The following is a 22,004-nucleotide window of genomic DNA, read 5'->3' as shown; positions in this document are numbered from 1 at the left end:
CCTTCCTTCTAAATGCCAAGCCAGTTCCACTCATGACAACCTTTAACCCGGAAGCAGATAGTGAAGAACACATCAGGAACAGGTAGTTCCCAGCCGCGCTTCTGAAATTGACAGGCGGTATTTGACAAGGAGAATTTTGGTTTTATTGCTTTACTAGATTTTATGTTCAACTTTAAAAGGTCATCTTTGAAACTGAGAGTTTAGACTGTCGAAGGCCAGCAAGCCTTTTCCGTACCGGGCCTCTCGGTGAATATTTTAGCTGTGGTTTCAGAGGCTGCTCCTCCCCTACCTCTTTCGTCATTCTTTTCAATAGCTCTAAAAATGCAAAACCCATTCCTTCTTCTCAGGCCGTACAAAATCAGGCTGCAAGGCTTTGATCCAGGCCATAATTTTCTGATCTCTGCATCTGATGTCACTGCTGATACATTTAGGTCAATTCTGCATGGTTTTTGTTGTGGTGGTTGTTTGTTCTAAGAAATTTTCTTCTTCTATTTTTTTTAAATCTTTTCTGACTCCAGGTGGATCATATTTTATCCCATACTACCTTCAATTGGTTTGAAAATTATGCATTCTATTTCTATTATTTTAGTTATAGCCTTAATGTTTTTTAATCGAGATCTAATTCACATATAAAATTCCCTATTTTAAAACAGACAGTTCAGTGGTTTTTAGTATAACCACAAGGCTGCACAATCATCACAACTACCTAATCCGGAACATTTTCAACATCCTCAAAGAAACCTTGCGTCCACCACATTTGCTCCCGTTTTCTCTCCTTGGAGCCTCTGTCAGCCACTAATCTGCTATCTCTCTCTATGGATTTACTGGTTCTGGACATTCCATATAAATGGAATCATACAATTTACAGTTTTTGGAGGTCTGACTTAGTATAATGTTTTCAAGCTTCATTGGTGGTGTAGCTTGCGGCAGTGCTCTATTCCCTCCTTATGTCTAGTGATATTCCATTAAATTAGTATATTATCCACTCATGGGCTTTTGGGTTGTTTCCACCTTTTGGTTATTGTGAATGATTCTGTTGTGAAGACTGGTGTACAGATTTTTATGTGAACGTATATTTTTAGTTCCCTTAGTGTACACCTAGGACTGAAATTGCTGGGTTGTGTGGCTTAACTTTTTGAGGAACTGCCAAGTTATTTTCCATAGCCACACCACATGACATTCCCATCAGTGATGTATGAAGTTCCCAGTTTCTCCGCCTCTACACGAATACTTCTCATTTGTGTTTTTTACTGTAGTCATCCTACAGCTTGCAAGTGTTTTGATTTGCACTTACCTAGTAACCAACAATACTGATCTTTTTATGTGATTTTTGGCCATTTGTATATCTTCTCTGAAGAAATGTTTATTTAAGCCCTTTGCTTACTTTTTAATTGGACTATTTTTATTATAATTGTTGAGTTGTATGTCTTCATTATCTATTCTGTATCCTAGAATCTTATCAGATATGTGATTTGCAAATATTTTCTCCCATTCTGTGGATTATTTCACTTTCTTGATACTGTTTTTTGATACTCAAAAGTTCTTAATAATGATAAAGTCCAATATATCTCTTTCTTGTTTGTTTTTGGTTGTGTTGTAGTCTGCATGTGTATACACCCTCCCTCAAATTTATATCTTGAAATCCTAACCTCCCCCAAAGATGATGGTGTTAGGAGGTGGGGCCTTTGGAAAATACTTAAGCCATGAGGGTTGAGTCTTCATGAGTGGAATCTATGACTTAGAAAGGAGACCCCACAAAGATCCCAGCCATCTCTACCACGTGAGGACATAGCAAGAAGGCACCACGTATGTATGAACCAAGAAGTGAGACCTCACCAGCCACCACACTGAATCTGCCAGTGCCACGATGTGGGATTTATCAGCATCCAGAATTACCAGTAATAAATTTCTGTTGCTTATCAGCTGCCCAGTTTGTGGCATTTTGTTCCATCAGCCTGAACAGACTAAGACAGCTTGCTTGTGCTTCAGGGGCCATATGAGAAACCTTTGCCTAAAGTCACGAATATATACACCTATATTTTCTTCTAGAACTTTTATGTTATCAGCTCTTCCATTTCAGTCTTTGATCCATCTTGAGTTAAGTTTTGTGTATGGTGTTAAGTTAGGGTTCCAGATTCATTCTTTGCATATGGATAACCAGATATCTCAGCCCCATTTGCTGAAAAGACTATTGCTTCCCCATTGTGTAATCTTGACACAGTTGTCAAAAATCAATTGACAATAGATACATGGTTTTTTTTCTGGACTCTCAGTTCTGTTCTATTAATTTGTATGTCTGTTCTAATACCAGTGCAACACCCACTTGATTACTGTAGCTTTGTAGTAAGTTTTGAAATCAAGAAGGGTTGAGTCCTCCAACTTTGTTCTTTTTCCAGATGCTATTCTGTGTCCCTTGTCTTTCTATACCTTTTTTTTTAGTATCAGCTATCCATTTCTTTTTGAAAAAAAAAAAAAGCCATAGACACTCCTATAGAGATTGCCTTGACTCTATATCTCAATTTGGGGAGTATTATCACCTTAACAATATTGTTTTCCAATCTATGAACATAGGAGGACTTCACATTTATTTATGTCTTCTTTAATTTCTTTCCTGAGCACGCACACACATGTGCATGGCCTTCTAGAGTCCCAGGAATATGTCAAAGTGTTTCAAAGCCCCAACAGATATCTCATTCCTTAACTTTCCCTTTTAAGCTTTTTCATTAGTCTATGGTTTACCCCAAATGTTATCCATTGCCTCAGGCAGCCATGACATTAAAATATTTGCCTGTAAATGTTTTTGATCAGTGTCCCCCCAAAGGGGGGCTTTTAGGACGAGGTGAGTGCTTAATCAGGTTAGACGAGGACTATCTTTTCAAGTGAGGTCTGCCAGGGAACCATTCGCCAGGTCAAATAATGATAATTCGATTTGGGAATGAGAATTTGAAAGAGCTGTGGCTCCGTTTTGCTCCCATTAGTCCTGTGAATGTGAGCTTGTTTTTTCAAGGCTACTGTGAGTTGGACAGTGGGAAATGGGACTAAGGTAAGCTAAAACATCACAAAATTCTCTGTTCTTACCTAGATTCAGCTGTTTTTCTTAAAGGATCTCTGGATTGCTGCAGGCCTCTGGTTAATTTACAGAGTTTTGAAAAAATCATTTCTGACAATTTTGCCAGTTTACATGGCTTGTATGAAGGGGGTGGTTTTTGAAGGTCCTTAATTTGCCATTTTCACTAATATCATTTGCCCTTAAGTCACTTTAATTCTTAACGTGATTTTTTTTTCCTAAACAAAGTTTCAAAATAATAAAAGTCTTTGTCCTCTCAATATTGTAGAGATTTTATAGTTCTTTAACTCCTGTCACCCTTGTGTCTTACCTGGTACTGTGAATGTGTTGTGCATGTTACTACATATAAAGCTGTCATCTTAAGATCTCTTCTTACTATCAAAACAAAAATTTCTTTCAGCTATTTTGGTTGTGTCTTATCTTTCCTGGATATCGTATCTTTCTTTTAAAAAATAATTCCCTTTTATATTGGAGCACATTCTGCAGCATTTTTTAAAAAGAATAAATACATAAAATGAATTTTTTGAGAATTTGCACTTCTACTATTTTAGCTCCACCTTGTTTTAATAATCATCAAATCTGTCATTATTTCATGGTGTTTTCCAATAGTCCATTTTTTTTATTCAATTAATACATGTCTTTAACCACCATTCTTTCTTCTACCCTCCTCTTTCCCTTTTATTTTCAATTTCTTCTTTCCTGAGCGTATCCTCTAGTAGTCTCTTTATTGAAAGCATACAAATGGTAAACTCAAAGGTTTTGCTGCCAGAAGATCCTTAATTTTGCCTTGATAGTTTGATGCTCTCTCATTTTCTTTGTTTCTATGTGATGGTTTTCTAATAATGCCATTGCTCAGTGTTAGTGTTTAAGACATATTTTTATAGACGTTGCTGGATTGCTGACCCAAAAGCCTATAAAAATTTCGTTTCCATTTGGATTGTTGGAGGGTTAGGGGATGACATGGGGCAGGGATGAGGCATCTTAGTTGGGGACAATCTAGACCAACCAATACTGCAGTGGTCTTCAGACACAGCTTAGCCTAGACCAGAAGAACCAGTTAGCTGACACACACACTGTTGAACCAACAAAATGCTTAATGCTTAAGCCACTGTTAAAAATAAGACAACAGGCCCAAAATGGAGTCACCTAAGCTAGGCTCCACATCACCAAACTAAGACTTAATTACAGTTACAGCTCTCCCAGAAGTGGAATCTTAAACCAGTCAATCAAGAATGGCTTTATCAGCACAAGTTATGCCACCTGCCTGATAGACCCTTGCCATCCCTGAAAGGAAAGTGACCCCGTCACCATCAATTCACTTTTTTGTCTAGTATAACTTCCTTGTTCCTGCTCCCTTCTGCTTACAAAAGTCTTTCATTTTGTACAGCTCCTCAGAGCTCCTTTCCGTCTACTAGATTGGATGCCATCTGATTTACGAATTAAATAAAGCCAATCAGATCTTTAAAATTTACTTAGTTGAATTTTGCTTTTTAACACCACCAAGTTTTGAAGTCATTTACTACGCAATAGCAAAAATGACACGTGTGGTCTATAGTGAAAAGCATCTCAAAAACGAGGCTGTAACCTAATAATTCACATTGGAGAATGAGGCCATAGTTTGATCATAAGCATGAAGAGAAGTCTGGTTACTAGTGTTGGACTACAGATTTTACAGTCACATTTGCCCTTCAGGCTGAGCCTGCAAGCTGTGGGTTAGAGAGATGGGCATTTAAGGAACAAGCTATGAGAGAATCCTCCAACTGTACATCTATTTGAAGCTTTAGTGGATCCTTCGTCATTGGCAAGGATAATGTTAGTGTCTTAAACAAGGAGAGGAGTAACAGTCCTTCAAAACTGGGATCAGAACCGTCAGGCAAACACTCTAGCCCAAGAATTTGGTGCACATAACTACGGGAACTCAGAAGTAATCCAAATGGTAAGTTTACAGCAGACACAGGCATCAGTTTACTTAATTGTTTCCAGTGATATTCCCACCTCAAAGGTAGATGGTCTACCTTTCACCCAAGAACAATTAAACTATGCTCCTGAGCATGCTCATCTCTTTATTTTAAAGCAAGTGCATTCTTCTCCTTCCTTGGATGCATGGAGAATGCTCTAGACTCATCAAGTTTTCTCCATTTGGATTTCCATCTTCTTACACCAGAGAGTGACTTTGGAGTTGGGAGTAGCAGAAAGTGTTTGTCCCCTCTGCACCGTCTTGGACAGGTTGATAAATCCACCTAGGATTCTGGAAGACCAATGTGAGAGATGGATAAAGGAATGTCAATGGTACAGTGCCTAACCTATGGGTGTGTATCACCTATTATGTATAATATTGTAAGCATAGATCAGTTTGGGTCAGCTCATTTTTAAAATTATAGTGACAGTAATATGCATTGTCATAGGCCAGGTAATATATGCAGTTTTAGGTTCAAAAGATGCTTCTCATTTTGTCCATGCTGTAAAAGAAAGCAACCCATCAGTAACAGTAAATAGCGAAACTCAAGATGCTCCCATTGGAGAGCTACCATTACCTGCTTTCACTTTTTTAATAGAGGCTTTTTTTTCCCCTTTCTTGCCAACTGTACTATTATGAAGTATATTTTATGCACTTAATTACATTTCCACAAACGTCATGTCTAATGTTTGAGGATGCCAAAAATCTGTGAGAATATTCGCTCTCTCGTTTTCATGCCAAGCTCAGTATAAATTAATTTTCTGAAGACCTTGCAAATGTCCCATTTAATACACTTTCAGCCTAAACCTGCCTAATGTAAATGTACACAAGGAGTAATTCTCTGTTGGGAGTTTGGTTGAGCAAGGATGTCATGTTGGAAGGAACTCTCAGCTTTAAGTGATTCCCTATAAAAGAGTGCTACACATTACCTGCTTTCGTTAACTCTCAAACAAATAACCAGCAATTTCGAATGACGACTTTCCAAAGCAAATTACTCAGACCTTCCTACTCATCAGAAAATCTCAGCTGAACTAACATTTTAAAAGACTGTTCCCAATTCACAATTCTTATGGAACAAAATTGGATTTCTTTTTCCCCACCCCTCGTTTCTGTTTTAACACTTTGGCTACCTTTTACCACATGTCACTGTAATATGCTACCAAAAATAAAGTCTTAAGTTGGTGACATGAGATCAATTCTGGTATTCATCACTGTTATTCCCCAATACTCCATCCATTGCAAATCATGGAATGTTAAATAATCAAACTTTTTTTTTTTTTTTTTTTTTGCCTATCTTATTTTGGCAAGATGTTTCAGTCTTTTACGAAAAAATGAAAGCTCTATGTTTTGAATGGGTTCCATTGCAGCATGAGTACTGCAATGAAGACATTTTATTGTGTTAATTTTCATTAAATAAAACTCTGTTGAAAGCCAGTAGTTTTCCAAAACCCATATGATTTATGACATGCTAATGTCTGGAGGAATACACTCCGTTTCCATTTTGAGGAGTAAGTGACTCCTTTCAGAACAACTCAGTAATAATATCACCTACGACAACTTTAATTTTAGACCTACAGCATGGGTGTGAGACCTGGGAACCTATCGACAAAATTGTCAGCTTCTGCACAAATTTAATCTTCATCACCTCTACGCTATGTTTCACATCAGATGGTTGTGCTTGCCAGCGGCTTCCATAATATGCTTCCAGAACGCAGGCACTTCATAAACATTAAAAACTGGGTTTTCTATAGCTCAAACCTATTTTTTTTAACAGTCAGCAGAACAAGAGGGACAGAGGCCCCAAGGAAATACAGTGCACCTTTGAGAAATAAGCTGATAGTTCAGATTTTCTCTCCCTGCACTCTCCCTCTTTCTGCTTGGTTTACTTATCTCTCACTCACTGACCTTTTTTTTTTTTTAACACCTTTATTGTCATGTGGTTCCTATACAGTAAACTACACTACACATATTTCAGAGGTACAATTTGATGAATTTTGATAAATATATATATATATATATATATATATACACCCATGAAACCATCACCACATTCAAGATAGCTAACATTTCCATCACTCCCCAAGTGGTGCAAATTTCAAATTCCTAATTTATCCATTCCCATCTTTTCCCCGTGGTAACCATAAGTTTGTTCTCTGTACCTGTGAGTCTGTTTCTATTTTTTAAATAAGTTCCTTTTTGCCTTTCTTTAAGGTTCTACATATAAGTGATATCATGTGGTGTTTTTCTTTCTCTTTCTGACTTACTTCACTTAGATGGCACTCTCCAGGTCCATCCATGTTGCAGCAAATGGCATTATTTTATTCTTTTTCATGGTTGAGTAATATTCCATTCTATGTGTGTATGTGTGTGTGTGACACACCTTCTTTATCCAGTTATCTATCAATGGACACTTGGGTTGCTTCCATGTCTTGGCTATTGTAAATAGTGCTACTATGAACATTGGGTTTCATGTGTTTTTCAAATTATATTTTCCTCTGGATATATGTCCAGGAAGGGGATTGCTGGACTCCACCCACTGACTTTTATATCTTTCTGAAGACCCCAACTTTAAGTGCAAATACATGAATGAAAGCAATATACTTTTTCATTAATTTAATAGAAAAAAACAATACATCCTATTCCAAGCCAAAAATATGCATGGATTTATCTCAGACAAAAATATATCAAATGATGAATGAAAACAAATTGATGTAATCAATAAACAGCAATTTGAAAGTACATAAATAGTATGTACATAAAACATAATGAAAGAAAGTTGTATGGTACTTGTCAGAATATGAAATGAAGGCTTGAGATTGGACAGAAGTAGTTGTAAGTGGGTTCTGGGGAGTCATTTTTTTTAGAAAGATCATTTTTTTCTAGACGATTATTTTCACTAATATTAGAACCTTTCAAAAGCTCATGATCTGCTCACATTCCAACTGAAACAAAAATTAAGGTATAGAAGAACATGTTAAGTTAAATGCTAACCCTTTCATTAAAGGGCTGAAAACACTTAGAAATAGGACACACACATGACAGGCTGAGAGATGCAGAAGACGATACTTCCAGTGTTTCCTCTTGGTGTGTAAATCAAAGCGACACTCGGTGTTGATCTGAACCCAGCAAGCTGATCTCATTTACCCCACATGATGTCCTCTGACTAATGTGTCGAGTGAATGAGTGTGAATTTCGCCTGAAACCGTACCATCAAAATACCATTTTTAAAGAGCCATTATGGAGAAAAGTCATTCCGTGAGCAATCATTATTGACATTAAGTCTGAATTTGGAGAGAAAGTGATGTCCTTGACTCTTGCAGTTACACAGGGAAAATGGCTCCTCTGCTTCTCCTGCCTTCTGATTGATATTGTGCCCAGAAGATGGATGCTTCAGGAAAACAGATGTGGTGAAATATGTAGGGAACAACTTTGTCTAGCTGGGTGGTGAAACTGGGAATTCTGTTAATCATATTTAACACCCAGTAAGATTGTTTTGGTCCTAAAATGTGCCATCACCACAAGAGGGCCATTAACTGGAACAAATTTGCCACTCAACATGAATGACAGTTCTTGTTGTCATGTGTGAAAGATGAAAAAGATGAATTCCAAGAATTGCCTCTCTGCGGTGACCCAAAAGCTATATAACAAGCAATCCCAAGAAATCACATGTTAATTAACATGCTAACCTGTGTCTCCTGTCTCCTTAAAATTAACTTCTCCAAAAGAAAAAAAAATAATCAACAATTTAGGAACATCATTTACGCATTCTCGGCCATACAGGGAAAGGGGCTTTAAGACAATCCTATTAAGTACAGAATCCTACCCACTGCATCGTTCTGACTTCATAATTAAAAGGAAGTGTTTCAACCTGCTTAATGTAAATCCGTACTCTTTAAGCCCCTGTATGCACTCATGGTTATCAAATGGGTGGCTGTTTATTTTGTGAGGGAAGGCCAACCCTGTGGACCGGGTCGCTTAAGTATTTTAAATAAACATTCTTTGTAAACTCTAAAATGGTGCATTTACCATGACTTCTATAAAGGGCTCATTTACATTTATGTGGAAAAAAATAAATAGAACAAAGGATCATTTAAACCTTTTTCACTCAAATTCAATCTCCAGCTTCAAGCCCTTGTTACTCGCTTTCTGATCAGGTACTTTGTAGTTAGAGGATAAATTGAGGAGAACCTGCTAAGTCTGCAGTCAGATTACACAGGATTTCCAGAATGTGCTGGGATTCCCTTTGGATGTTAAGCACCCCCAAGGTGGGATCTGTTTATATTTCCCAATGCTCACACCATGCAACCCACTGCAAACATTCCTGGTGCTACAGAAAGATAATCATTTGTTCAACCCGACAGCATAATTTCATCCTGAAAAGTCCTTTAGAGGCAAGCTAGGTTGCCCCTACTCTTTGAGTGGGCTTCTGTGCTTCACACGCATTTTTCAATGAGCAACACTCATTGTTAATAGGTTAATATTATTAATAGTTCCCTAAAATCCACCTAGAAAGGGGCACAGAAATGCTCCCAGGAGCAGCAATAGCATTGTGTGAAAAACGTCATTTTTTTTCTTCTAAACTGGAAGACTCTTTACCCAGTATACAAGCTTAGAAGAAAGTATGAGATAGATTTTCTTCCTAAGTCCTTTGTATATTGAACAACATTCAGCTTTTTCTAGTAAATTGTGGAAATTATGCTTTACTTTGAGTATATAATATTTTATGACATACTTAGAAAAGTCATTCTTCCATGGAAAGCTCAAAAGAATGTAAGAAATATCATGATGATGTATTTTAAAGCTCTGTACATCATCATAATGTATGGTATATGGCATAATGAATTTAACTGATAAGTATTATATGAGTTGGCAAATATTTGGAAATATAAAGAATTATCACCAACTTCCTAAGAGTACACTCTTGGATTGAGGCTAAACAAACATTAACAACTAGTTGAAAAGGAAAAAATTCAGTGAAGAGATGATTTTGCCTACACAGTATGACGTAATTAGCTATGTTTTTTTTTAACTCAGCTGAATAATTTATTCCAGTGACACGTAGACATTGACAAAGACCAAAACAACAGTATAGAAAAAGCACCAAACAATGAATTGTTCAGACTTTTGTCTTATTTTTTTAAATTTTGAGATATTTTATATTTACAGAAAAGTTGCAAAAAAGAATACAGTCCACATTTTCTTTTGGTCACCCAGCTTTTTTCTAATTTAGCATCTTGCATTAACCATAATGCAACAAAGAAATTAATGAAAAATGAACATGGGTGTGACATAAATAAATACCAGCCTTCGTTAGAATTTCACTAGTTTTTTTTTTTTTCCACTAATGTACTTTTCCTGGTCCAGGATCTCATGCTGTATTTGGTTTTCATGTTTTTTTAGTCTTTTCCATCTGTGGCAATTCCTTAGATTTTCCTTGGCTGTCATGACCTTGAGATTTTTGAGGAGCAGTTATCAGGTATTTTGTAGGATGACTCTCGATGAATTTTTGTCTGATGTGTTTTCACAATTAGGTTGCATTTATACAAGAGGTTGAGATGTCTCATTACTGAGGAGAAAGTAATTTTCCCAGCTAGAATTATTGTTACATATTAACTAAAAAGAATTTTGAACTGAGAGCAAGGCACATATAATGAATAAATTTGTTTCTTTGCTCTTTGTTGGGAAACTTACTAAAGAATCTAATCAAAGGGTGACATAAATTCATATGAGAAATTATTTTAATTTTCTAATTTAATTATCCCTTTTATACCACAGTTTATTTTACAAATATTTTCTTGAATAATTACTAAATATCAGTATATATCAGTATATAAGATATAAAACTTAAAAGAAAAGTTCCCTATTTTCCTGGAGCTTACACTTTAGCTGAGGAACAGAGAGCGTCAATGAAGTAATAAATGTCAGGTAATGGTATGTGTGAGAAGTGACAAGACTATCTGTCTATCATCTCTCTATCTATTCTCTGAAAGATTCAGTAAAAAAAAAAAACCTAATAAAAATGGTTGTCTATAGAAGCAGGGATCTAACAGGGTGTATGTAAGCAGAGAGAATAATGAAAATGATGCTATGAGGCAGGAAGAATTTTTCTTGAAGGAAGAACAGTAAGGAGGTCCATGTTCCTGGAGCAGGATGGTAAAGGGCAGCAAGCAATAAATGAGGCTAGAGAGGCAATCACAGAGCAGATGTGAGGAGGATGTGTGTGACATGAGAAGGGCTTTTTATTCTTGCACGTTAAGAATGCACCTGACTACTCATCCAGCAATTGACACTAGCAGATCATAGTCAGAGGATGTTAGAGCCATCATTCCTGTCCATCGAGACAAGATCTCGCTTATATACCTAAAAGATTTCTCTGAATGATTTACAAAGAATAGACAGAAGCTGGTTAAGAAAAGAATTTTGGGATCTAAATAGGAGGCTCTAGTCATTAGTATCCGAGGAGGAAGAGAGAGGTGGTGGGACTTGAGATTTGCTCTGAAGATCGAGCAGGCAGGACTTGCTTTTCAATTGTACATGGTTTGTAAAGAAAGTGAGGAGCCAAGCCTATCTCCTTTTGACCTAGGAGACTGGAAGAATGGTCCCTTTCAGGGAATACAGAGAAATTAGGGAGAAATGTCTTGGGTGGGTAGGTGAACAAGATTTCTATTTGGACATCCTATGCTTGAGATGCTCATTAGACATCCAGACAGAGATGATAATTGCAAAGTATCCAGGTTGGAGATACAAGTCTGAGCTGCCTAAATGTCTATGCAGAATTCATAGCCCTACGACATAGAGTAATAATATAGAATTGCCACGGAGAGTGAACCTGGGACAACTTCAACATTTAGAGGTCTGGAAGGTGAGGACAATTTGGCACTAGAAAATGAGAAGGAGTGGACATTGATGTAAGAAGAAAAGCAGGAGAGTGTGATGTCCTGGTGGTGTCTTAAGGACAGCGTGAACACCTGGGATAATCTCTCCTGGGAATTCAAATACATTTAGACTGAAATTGATCATTAAATATGGCAACATCGCTCTAGCTGGTTGGATGACTTCAACAAATGAAATTTTAGTGCAAGGGAAACCTGTAAACCTGCGGTGCTCCTGACACTGTGCTAAATTTGTGAAAAATTCCCTCACGGAGATTATAAATCTATTGGAAAAGACTCTGGCATGATGAAGAATGTATAGCATTATGCAAATAATAAGCAATGAGGTGGTCTCGTATCAGTCAATAATTTGGGATAAAAGTCTCTGAAGGGGATTTTGAGAGTAGAAAATATAACTGCAGTTATTGCATTTAAAATAATATCCATCTGTATATAGATAAGCCTCCAATTTACAAATATAATTTTTGTTCATAAGAAAGCAATCACTTTCACTATTCTAATAAATAAATAAAATATCCTATGAAATACCACATGAATATTTAGCAATGTTTACTTAGCAGTATTTCTCCCAGTATTTCACACTATAATTGTAAGTATAATGTATATATGATTTTCTCAAATGTTAAAAGTATCCAATGGGTCAACCTTACAATCAAAGAAGGAAAACATTCCTTAACACTTAAGCAAGACTTGTATGTGTAATAAATCCAATTTAGCAACGCCATTGACAAGCCCTTCACTGCTTTTTAAACATCTTAAGACAAATGAAACATACAGAAAGTGGCAAGACGGTTGCAAACTTCACTGAATTTGTATAAAAACACAGTTTACATGTAAGAATATGCACTAAATATGCACTACAAGTAGTATGCTACAGAGAATTAGACTATATTAATATGGAGCCTTATCTGTTAATGTTATTGGAAATTTTCATAACCTTTTTCTAACAAACCTCATGTAATGTGCCTGTTTAAGTATCATTGTGGACTTGGAACTTTTCACAAATGTCAGTTTTCTTTAGAAATCTGACATTTCCATGCCTTGGCCAGGGAGACCCTCTTCTGCGCTGGTTAGCTCTTTGATTCCGTCGGGTATCTGTGACTATAATGCTGCTTTCTGCAACACGTGGTTCCTGCTTATCTTGGTCTTTGCTGCTCCACAGCATCACTGTTAGCAGTTCTCCTGTTTATATGTAGCTATTCATTGAATTAGAAACCAAAATCTAGATGGAAAAAAGTTCTTATCACATTGTCATATGTGAGCCTTACTTGTGGATGACAAGGCTTATAGCTCGCTCTAATCAAGGTGCTAGAAAATATACATCTATTTTAAAGGTCATGTATTGCTTTAATATCCATGCTCATCAAATTTTGGTATAAAATGTTTTGAATCTATTTACTTTTCATTTGATTCCTCTTCTGTTATATTTGACATTTTATACATTGTAAATAGGCCACATTATATAAGGTCAAACCAAATTGTGTGCAATAAATTACAAGATTGTGTGTATATAACTTAAATAAACCTCACAACTAGCCTTTACTTTTATTCCTTTTCTTTTGTTATCAATTTTTGTCATCAAATATCTTAGTGGACATCCTTTGTAATCACTAGTTGACACCAGTTGAGTAGCTGAAAAGAATTAAGACTGCTTATCTCTAAAAAGCTTTAAGCTCTTCTTGTAGAAACAATAATACCATGAAAACATCCGTATTTTAGGTTCAGATAGAAAACGTGACTTCCATTTTTCTGACTGAATTGGCTTTCATCCATTAGAACAATAAAGAACTTGTGTAGAAAATAATTTTAAAATAATAGAAACAGCGAGAAATTTCTTTAGGAGACAGTTTTTTTTTTTTGTTTTGTTTTTTAATTTTAAACACTTCCAATTACCAAAAAGAAAAGTCTTATACATGGTTAAAGATGGTTCAACAGTTCACATCTCATCATAAATGAGCTAAAAGGAAAAGGAAATTAACTTTGTGCCGACATAGGACTGCGGGGAAAGAGGTTCAGTGTTTGTGAAATGCTGGTCATTTTTGTATCTTTCCATAAGTTACGCTTCCCTTGTACACAAGGTATGTGAAGGCTGATCCAGCTTTGTGGATCCTCCGTGATCTTGCCTTCATGAGTGAGGCGACACCGTCAGCCTGTGCAGCCTGGGGAAGAGGCAGGGCAAAGTGAGGCCAAGGAAGCAGCGCCTTTGCAAAATATCAAGGAAAATCACTCGCAATTGATACAATTGAAGACTGCGAAGTTTAGATGATATAATGGATGCCCGTCATGCTTTAAAAATATTTGAGCACATCTGCTGATAATCTAAGTGAACCTGATGAAACTTCTATCTGAATTTTTTTTAATTTAATGGAAATTAATTATATGGAAAGTGTAAAACTAATATCTGTCTTCAGTTTTGATATTTGGCTGCCAACAGATTTTAATCCTCACCCCTCTCTCATCCCCTTCTGTCTCGTATGTGGACAAGCTAAGCAAGCCTGGGTATCTCCTCTGCTTGTGCCAGTGGGAGAGCCAAACCACACAAGCCCTTGCCTGGAAAAGGCACCTCGCTGGAAACCACACCTCAGCCTCACCCCCTAAGCACCATAAAAACCCCACACTGTCTTCTTCTCAAGCCGTTTTTCCACCTTCCTGGGGGGGCCCACCCTGCATTCCCAAGAAATACTCTCATTACATGAGCAATCAACATTTTATACCCTCTTGCTTTGTGTGGTGTCTGTCGGTACCTGACCCAACGTTGGGATGGAGGGCCGTTCTGTCTGTGCAGGGTGATGGCAATTGAAAGTCATGTACTCTTGTCATGGAGATTTTTTAAGGTCATAGAAGTTGGGCTGTAATAAAAGAAAAAATTATAACCAACTTAATGAAATTGCTTAATGGAAACCACAGTGTATGTTGGGAATCTGCATTGAGAGACATCCTTTCATTAAGATTCTTTTTATTAAGAATGGGTTAATAATTATGGGGGGATAACAAGGATCTTCGGCCAACTTAAAGCTAATCATCTGTTTCAAAGCTTTTCACAAATAATGAACATTTTATATTTGCTTACAGCTCTAACTGTTCCAGGAATATTACAAGATATATCACAGGTATATGTTTATATATTTCACATTTATGATATCCTTGCACCTGTCTTGGCCTTTCCTGAAACACCCCTTCCTGAGGCATCTTGTTTGAAGATGCTTGGGAGACTTCACCCTCCTGCAATGTACTAATGCATCACTCCTATTTAGGTCTTATTTTTCATACTTGGAGTACAATTCTCTCCTTAGTTAAACCACTGTCCAGTGTTCCATAAATTATATTAAAATTCCAAATCTAGATGAAACTCAAACACTGAGGTATAGATGTTCAACCTCTTTTTATAGATGAAGAAAGTGAAGCCAAATACACTAAGTTACCTGGCCCATCTCATACAGCAATTAAAAAAGTGGGGCTTAGCTTGGCGTCCAGGGTTCTCCAGGGAAATTTATCTTCTCTATAAACCTGCCTGTACTTCATCTCCCCACATACCACAGGCGCATCCTTCGTGCCACTCGGGGAAGGGAAGAGAGGCGGTAAACTGTCTCGTGTTGTTCTCACACATCCCAGGACGGACGCAGACACTGAAATCTCAGGCAGCATATTTTTTCAGGGCTGATTTCATCTATTTTCTTTGAAAATGTAAGTAGCCATTTTCCACGTACATCACTCGGATGGTGGAAGCTAATAGTGACCAGACGCTATAAAAGCACTTCGCCTCCTATGAGGAAGTCCAGTCCAGTTCACCCTTATATCTGAGTTATGATTTACTCTGAGTCATTTAACAAATGGCCACTTGTGCAAAACTCCAGATACAAAAATCTCCGACTCTTATAAATACTATTTTTTAATATGTTATGTTCATTTGGGTAGAAACATGCCGCACTATAAGAAGCTTTCTTTCTCACCTTAAAAATAAATCCACATCTTCACCGGAAAAAAAAAAAAACCAAAAGACTATCAATGACATTAATATTTGCTAACAGCAAATCTTATGTATTTAGGTCACCATAAGTGGAGACAACAGAAACAATAACAGGAAAAAATAACACAATGTGCCAAGTGTGGTGCAAAACATTTCAAATCTATTATTCCATTGATTTCCCCCTAATAAATCTACTCTCTGTAATGAAGAAACTATTATTCACCCCATCTTATAATGCAATCGCTGAGTCCCAGAGAGATGACACGCAGTTTGTGGTGGAGCCTGGCTGTGAAATCAGGGAAGCTGGCGTTAGGTCCCAGACTCTAATATTCACGAGTTCTCTCTCCCCTGCATTAATATCCTGCCTGTCTGAGTTACCATTTTCACTCCAGAAGTTTGCATAGTACTCAACACATAATGGAGGCTCCGTAAATGTTTTTTTCCAGGAAAATGGTGAATGGACAGCCATGGCTGGTTTTTCTGCCAGAACAAAATAAACATGAACAAAACCCCCTCAATTTACAGGCAGATGTAACTCAGAGGAATATGGAAGTCTCGTGTTAATCGTGTACCTGAGAAAAACAACACAAGAATCTTGGATGCTGGACTTAACAACTCTGTAATATAATGTAATTCACCCTGAAACCAGTGGGAACTGTGCCTACAAGGCATTACCCGCACAGCCAGGCTGGTGAGAAGTTTGCATGGTTCCAAGACACTGCATTAAAAACACCCTCTGCTTGATTGTTTTAGTAAGAATTCTATCAGTTTAACTGCCTCCTGCCACATCCACACCACAGGATATTAAAAAGGCACTCTCCTTGGTTGTGCCCGACTAGTGATGCTGTTTTAACATGAGAACGCAATTAACTTATTCTGCTCCTGTGAAAGGATCAGGCTCCTGGGAGTTTAAACAAATTAATAAATTTGTTGATTAGGAAAGAGAATTCACCAGCTTCCTCTGTATATTTTTATTCGGCACAACACACAGGTAGAGCTGTCGCGTTATTTTTATCCACTGGCTTATGGGAAAGAGAAGGATGGTCGCCAGCTGCTCTCTGTCTCCATTGGGGATGAGAGGGGGCAGGCTTGAGCTCTCCTGTGATGTCTTTAAGTTCCTTACAGGGAAACTTAGGTTTTCAAGGGATGTTTTTAGTCTTTGAAATGGACTGGTGAGGGTGGTGGAAGCTCTGGCCAGGGAGGGAAAAATACCATCTTTCCCCCTTAGGTATCTATCACACAAGAAGTATTTTGTTACAACAAATTTCTGCTTTCTTTTCCTCCTCTTTACACATCAGTAGTTCTCAAGTGATGCGTAGCGATGAAACGGAATCCTGTAGGGAGCTTTCGAAAAATCCCAAAGCCTAGTCCATACCCCAAACCAATTAAATCAGAAAGTCTAGGAGTGGAACCCTGTTATCAGTAATCTTTAAAGTCCCCCCCCCCACCCTTGGTGATTCTAAACTAAACTGTAAACTACGGGAAGCTGCTTACGGGGACGTTCCTCCAAACCAACTTTGGTGACTGAGGATTGTGATAAAGGAAATTTCCACTGAGCCTTGTGCGGGTGTGGAGGAACTTGCCCACCAGCCGACACTAAGGCTGAGGGCTCCGAGAGCCGCCCAGACTGAGATGCAAGTTACAAAGGCAATCATGTCTTTAAAAAGAGCTGACCACGAGCAATGCAAAAACTTACTGGAGTATATATCTGTCATATTTTTCCCATTCATCATGGAAAAATAAATGATTCTCTGCATCAATTGTAATATGCAACTCAAAGTCTAAACAATGTAGACTACTTAGGCATTTAAATCTTCTCTTTTTGTATGTCCTAGAGTGGAGACTTGCCTTATCTATCAGAAACTCACGTTGTAATGAAGATAATTTGCTTCTAAGTCCAGATTAAATATTCTCCTGGGAGACCAAAAGCTTGTTTCTTCAGCACACACTGAAGTGCACAGGGGTAGAGAGGATGAAGTCTAAGAAAAAAAAGAAGCTAGTCCGCTCTGTAGAATCTAATTTGAATCCAGAGCATTTCCTCAATCAAGTTCTCACAGTGAGCCACATATATGGACATGAAGTACAAATTGTTATCTTCATACTAATTAAACTCCTCTTGAGAATTCAAATTGTGTTTATTTAATGCACCCTGTGGAAATTCCTGGTAATATGCCGATCATTTTGCCTCTCATCCTCACCTTCAAGACACTTTAAAAGAGATCATCTCTTAGGAAGCACGTTGGCATTCATAACTGAAAATATTTTGTATAAATACAAGGCTAGAGTTCATTCAAATGAGAGATGGAACAAAAGCCATTGGCATGCAATTCAGAAAAGATTTTGCACCATGTCGCCCAGTGTTCAAGTTCCCAAAGGGACAATTCTCTTCCCCACCCTTCACCTTTTGGATATGGAACTCACGAAAGGGAACGAAGTGTCTTCATTTTCTATGAGCATATCATCACATTTTTTGTCAATATGTTTTAGCAGATATTATGAGAAAAGTCAATAAAACAAATCCCATTTCGTGAAATATTTCTTGACCACATCAGCCTTTGCTCATCTCTCTCCTTCGCAGTTTCTTTTTGCTTTGTGTGCAGGGGTGCACAGGTAATCCTTTCTCCACTATGATTGAAGATGAAGGAAAATGTGGTCCTTTTGCTCAGTTAATGACCAACCACTGCTCTCTCTCTTTCCTTGAAGCTCTTTGGGAAAGAGAGGCCGCCATGGAGGGGACGTTGTTTTTGTTGGCTTCGTGGCTGGGCAGCTTACATTAAGGCTGATTGGAAAATCTATTCTTTTTTTTCCCTTCTATGTTTCTCTGTATCAATAGCAATATGCAACGAATAGTGAATAAGACAGGGCAGAGTGAAGATTAGGACAAGCCCCGAAGCAAGCTTCACAACTAATTCATTGTAGTTAAAAGCTGGCCTCCTTTCTACCCCATGTGAAAATGCTGGCAATGGAAACAAATATAAATGCTACCTGGACGCTGAGTTATTGTTTCACACTATTTTTCCTTGACTTACAAATCCGTAGTTTTTTGAGTTTTTTTTCATTTTTAATTTAATCTGAATTTATTATTTTTCTTCTGGGTAAATTATAACATACATTTGATTTGTCACCCTACTATTGCGTGAGGACTGAAGCTCACAATGTTTTGTTTTGTTTTTTTAACTTCTTTTTCTTAATTGTTGGCAACCCCTTTGTAGAAAACAATAGAACCAGAGGAACTGAAGGGATGTAAAAACACGTCAGTCAAATTGGTTGTTTTTCCTTTGGTGAAGGGAGTTTGATGAAGATAAATAATGGGAAGTTTATGGGGTTTTTTTTCATGCATTTTCATTACTTATGATTTTTCTCCTGATTTTCCCTCCTCATTTCTCTATTATTCAAAACCAGGTCCATTTCTATATGGATTTCATATTTTATATTTGGAAAGAAAAATAATTGCTTTTTAGTATGAGCTCTTCATTTTTATTATTTAGATAAAATACACACAAACATAAACATGTGTGATTTTCTTTTTTAGTTACAATCTGACATATCTTTTGTTGGTAGACCCAGCCAACCTACCATCTGAATGCAGAGGCATGAATGAGCCCAGATATGATTAGCTGAGACTAACCCAGATCACCAGAACCACCAACCTGACCCAAATATTTGTAAAATAATAAACAGTTGATGTTTTAAGCCACCCATTTTAGGAGGTGGTTTGTTATGCAACATTATTATGGCATAAGATAAATGACACATGAATCAAGTCAGACACTTCCACACTGTAGATTAATTAAATCCTTTTAGTGTGACATTGCAAAACTGGATGTCATGATGAATTGGCTTTGTTTTCACATGCAGAAATTGTTAAGAGAGAAAACTTCTTCCAAAGCAAAGAGAAACTACAAAGGAGAGAGATGAGTAAAAGCTGATGTCGTCTAGAAATATTTCACAAAATGGGATATATTTGGAAATCTTATATTGATAAAAATTATCTTGATTGAATTTTTGAAAATTCATTTTATGAATTATACATACTGACTCTTTGCTATTGGTATTTTGCTTATATCATTTAAATTGAGTATCAGGACAAAATTTATTGGGTATAAAATGTTAATTGAAACGGTAGCCAGATAGTTCACTCTATTTCTTTACTGTGCTAAAAATTTTAATATATACTCTGAGGACTAACTGTGGATTCCAAAGGTATATGAAATATCAGAGGTGATCTGAAATTAGTAGTAAATAAGAAAGAAAAAATAAGAGTAATGAATGAAACAGAATATAGAAATGAAACATAAATTTCAAAATGGTACTAATATTTTCTTTACAAGTAATAAAAGACCATGAGTTTAAATTTAAGCCCTTTTTAGCATCCAATTGAAACAGACAAAACTGAACTAGTTACACAATTCACCATAGCTTAGCAGATGTAGAATTATTCCTGTATAAAACAGACAACTTGAATCCAAAAACAAACAAACAAGCAAAAACTGGCATACATGTGACATTTCATTGTTGAAAATATTCCAAAAAAACAAAATATAATATATGACTTCCTGAGAAAGATAATTTTTTCACTAAAAAAAAGGAAAAAGCACATGATGTGATGTGAACAAAGAACACCCAGAGAACAAGACAGTGATTCTAGAAGCTTAAAAGTGATTCTTCAAAGGAAAAGAAAAAATAATTCCATAGAAGAAATGAAAAATAAATTTGAACAAGTCTCCCTGTGTGTGTGTACGTGCGTGTGTGTGAGAGACAACAAAATGACCAAAAAGAGACAAAATATGACATAGCTAGGCATTCCAACATGTGTTAAAAGGAATCTCTGAAAAAGGAAATAGAACAAAACAAAGAGATGAAACAATAGTTATGAAGGAAATTATGTTTAAAAACTTATCTGTCAAGATCTGAATAATGGAATGGCATAAGCCTTAAGATTTAAGGTGACCATAAACTGCTGAACAAAATATACATATTTTAAAATATCTCATATAATTCATGAATTTTCAGAATACCAAGGATATGCCGAAAGTACTAAAATTTCCAGAAAGAAAGTACTGACCTCTTATAAAGAAACAAGAACTAGAGTGAAATCATACTTAATAAACAACTCTGGATCTCAGAAAGAAATGTTTCAGTAATATTCCCACTGGTCTTAGAAAACAAGAAATTATTTTTTATCTAAATTCTAAAACCAGCCGAAGTGTCAATCAGAGCAAAATTAAAGGGATTTTTACATGTTCTAGGACTCAGAAAGCATTACTTCCCATTCACCCTTTGTTACATTGTGCGTACTTGACAGTAATAAAAGATAAAGAAAAAAATGTACCCTAGAATGGGTTATTTTCTTCCTGCCTTCTATGTTTGACTTAACCTGATTCTTTTAGATTTACAGAAAAATACCCCCAAAACTTCCATGTGGATTCTCGAATAGGGACAATTTCATTTATCTGACATTTATTTTGTCTTCAGAATTCATAACACTGGGGGAGAAGTAGACTTTTTAAAGGAACTAGGTTTATATAAGATTTAGTGGAGGAGGGCAGGAAAAGAATGTTTAACTTGCTTGGTAAACCACTGTTCTTACACACTTTCAAAACCACCTCAGCTGTAGAATCAATAATTAAGGGAGTTCTATGAAAGCATTTTCTGTTTATTATAGTGGGCTCAGCAGGACCCCGGCTTGGGCACATTGTTCTAAGTGGGTTCCCATTACTGCTCCCAGTTGAAAGTAAACATATGGTGCCTCTTTTAACGTTTGCTTTGTTTCCAGATTCAGGCCAGTTCTCTTTGTAATTATCTTGAATTGGTGGAATTGCAGTCCATTTGTTTCTTGAGCGTTTTATTAATTTTTTTTCATTATGGAAAGGAATGTGATTGCACATATCCTGGGAGTTAAAATTCAAGGAAATAATCTCATCTAAGTTATTTCTGATGTCAAAGCACACAATCCAGAAGTCAAGCAATAGTAAAATATAAAAAGAATAAGCTTTATTAAAAGCCACTCTAAGTTACAGGAAATTGCAATTAAGTGTGTGTACTACTAGACATTTCATTAGATATTTCCATGAGATGTTAAGGCAGATTTCCGGCCTTTTTATGACCCAAGTACACTCT

Source organism: Camelus bactrianus, chromosome 19 (genome assembly GCF_048773025.1).
Source record: "Camelus bactrianus isolate YW-2024 breed Bactrian camel chromosome 19, ASM4877302v1, whole genome shotgun sequence".
In the NCBI taxonomy this organism is placed as follows: domain Eukaryota; kingdom Metazoa; phylum Chordata; class Mammalia; order Artiodactyla; family Camelidae; genus Camelus; species Camelus bactrianus.
This window is presented reverse-complemented; position numbering follows the sequence as displayed.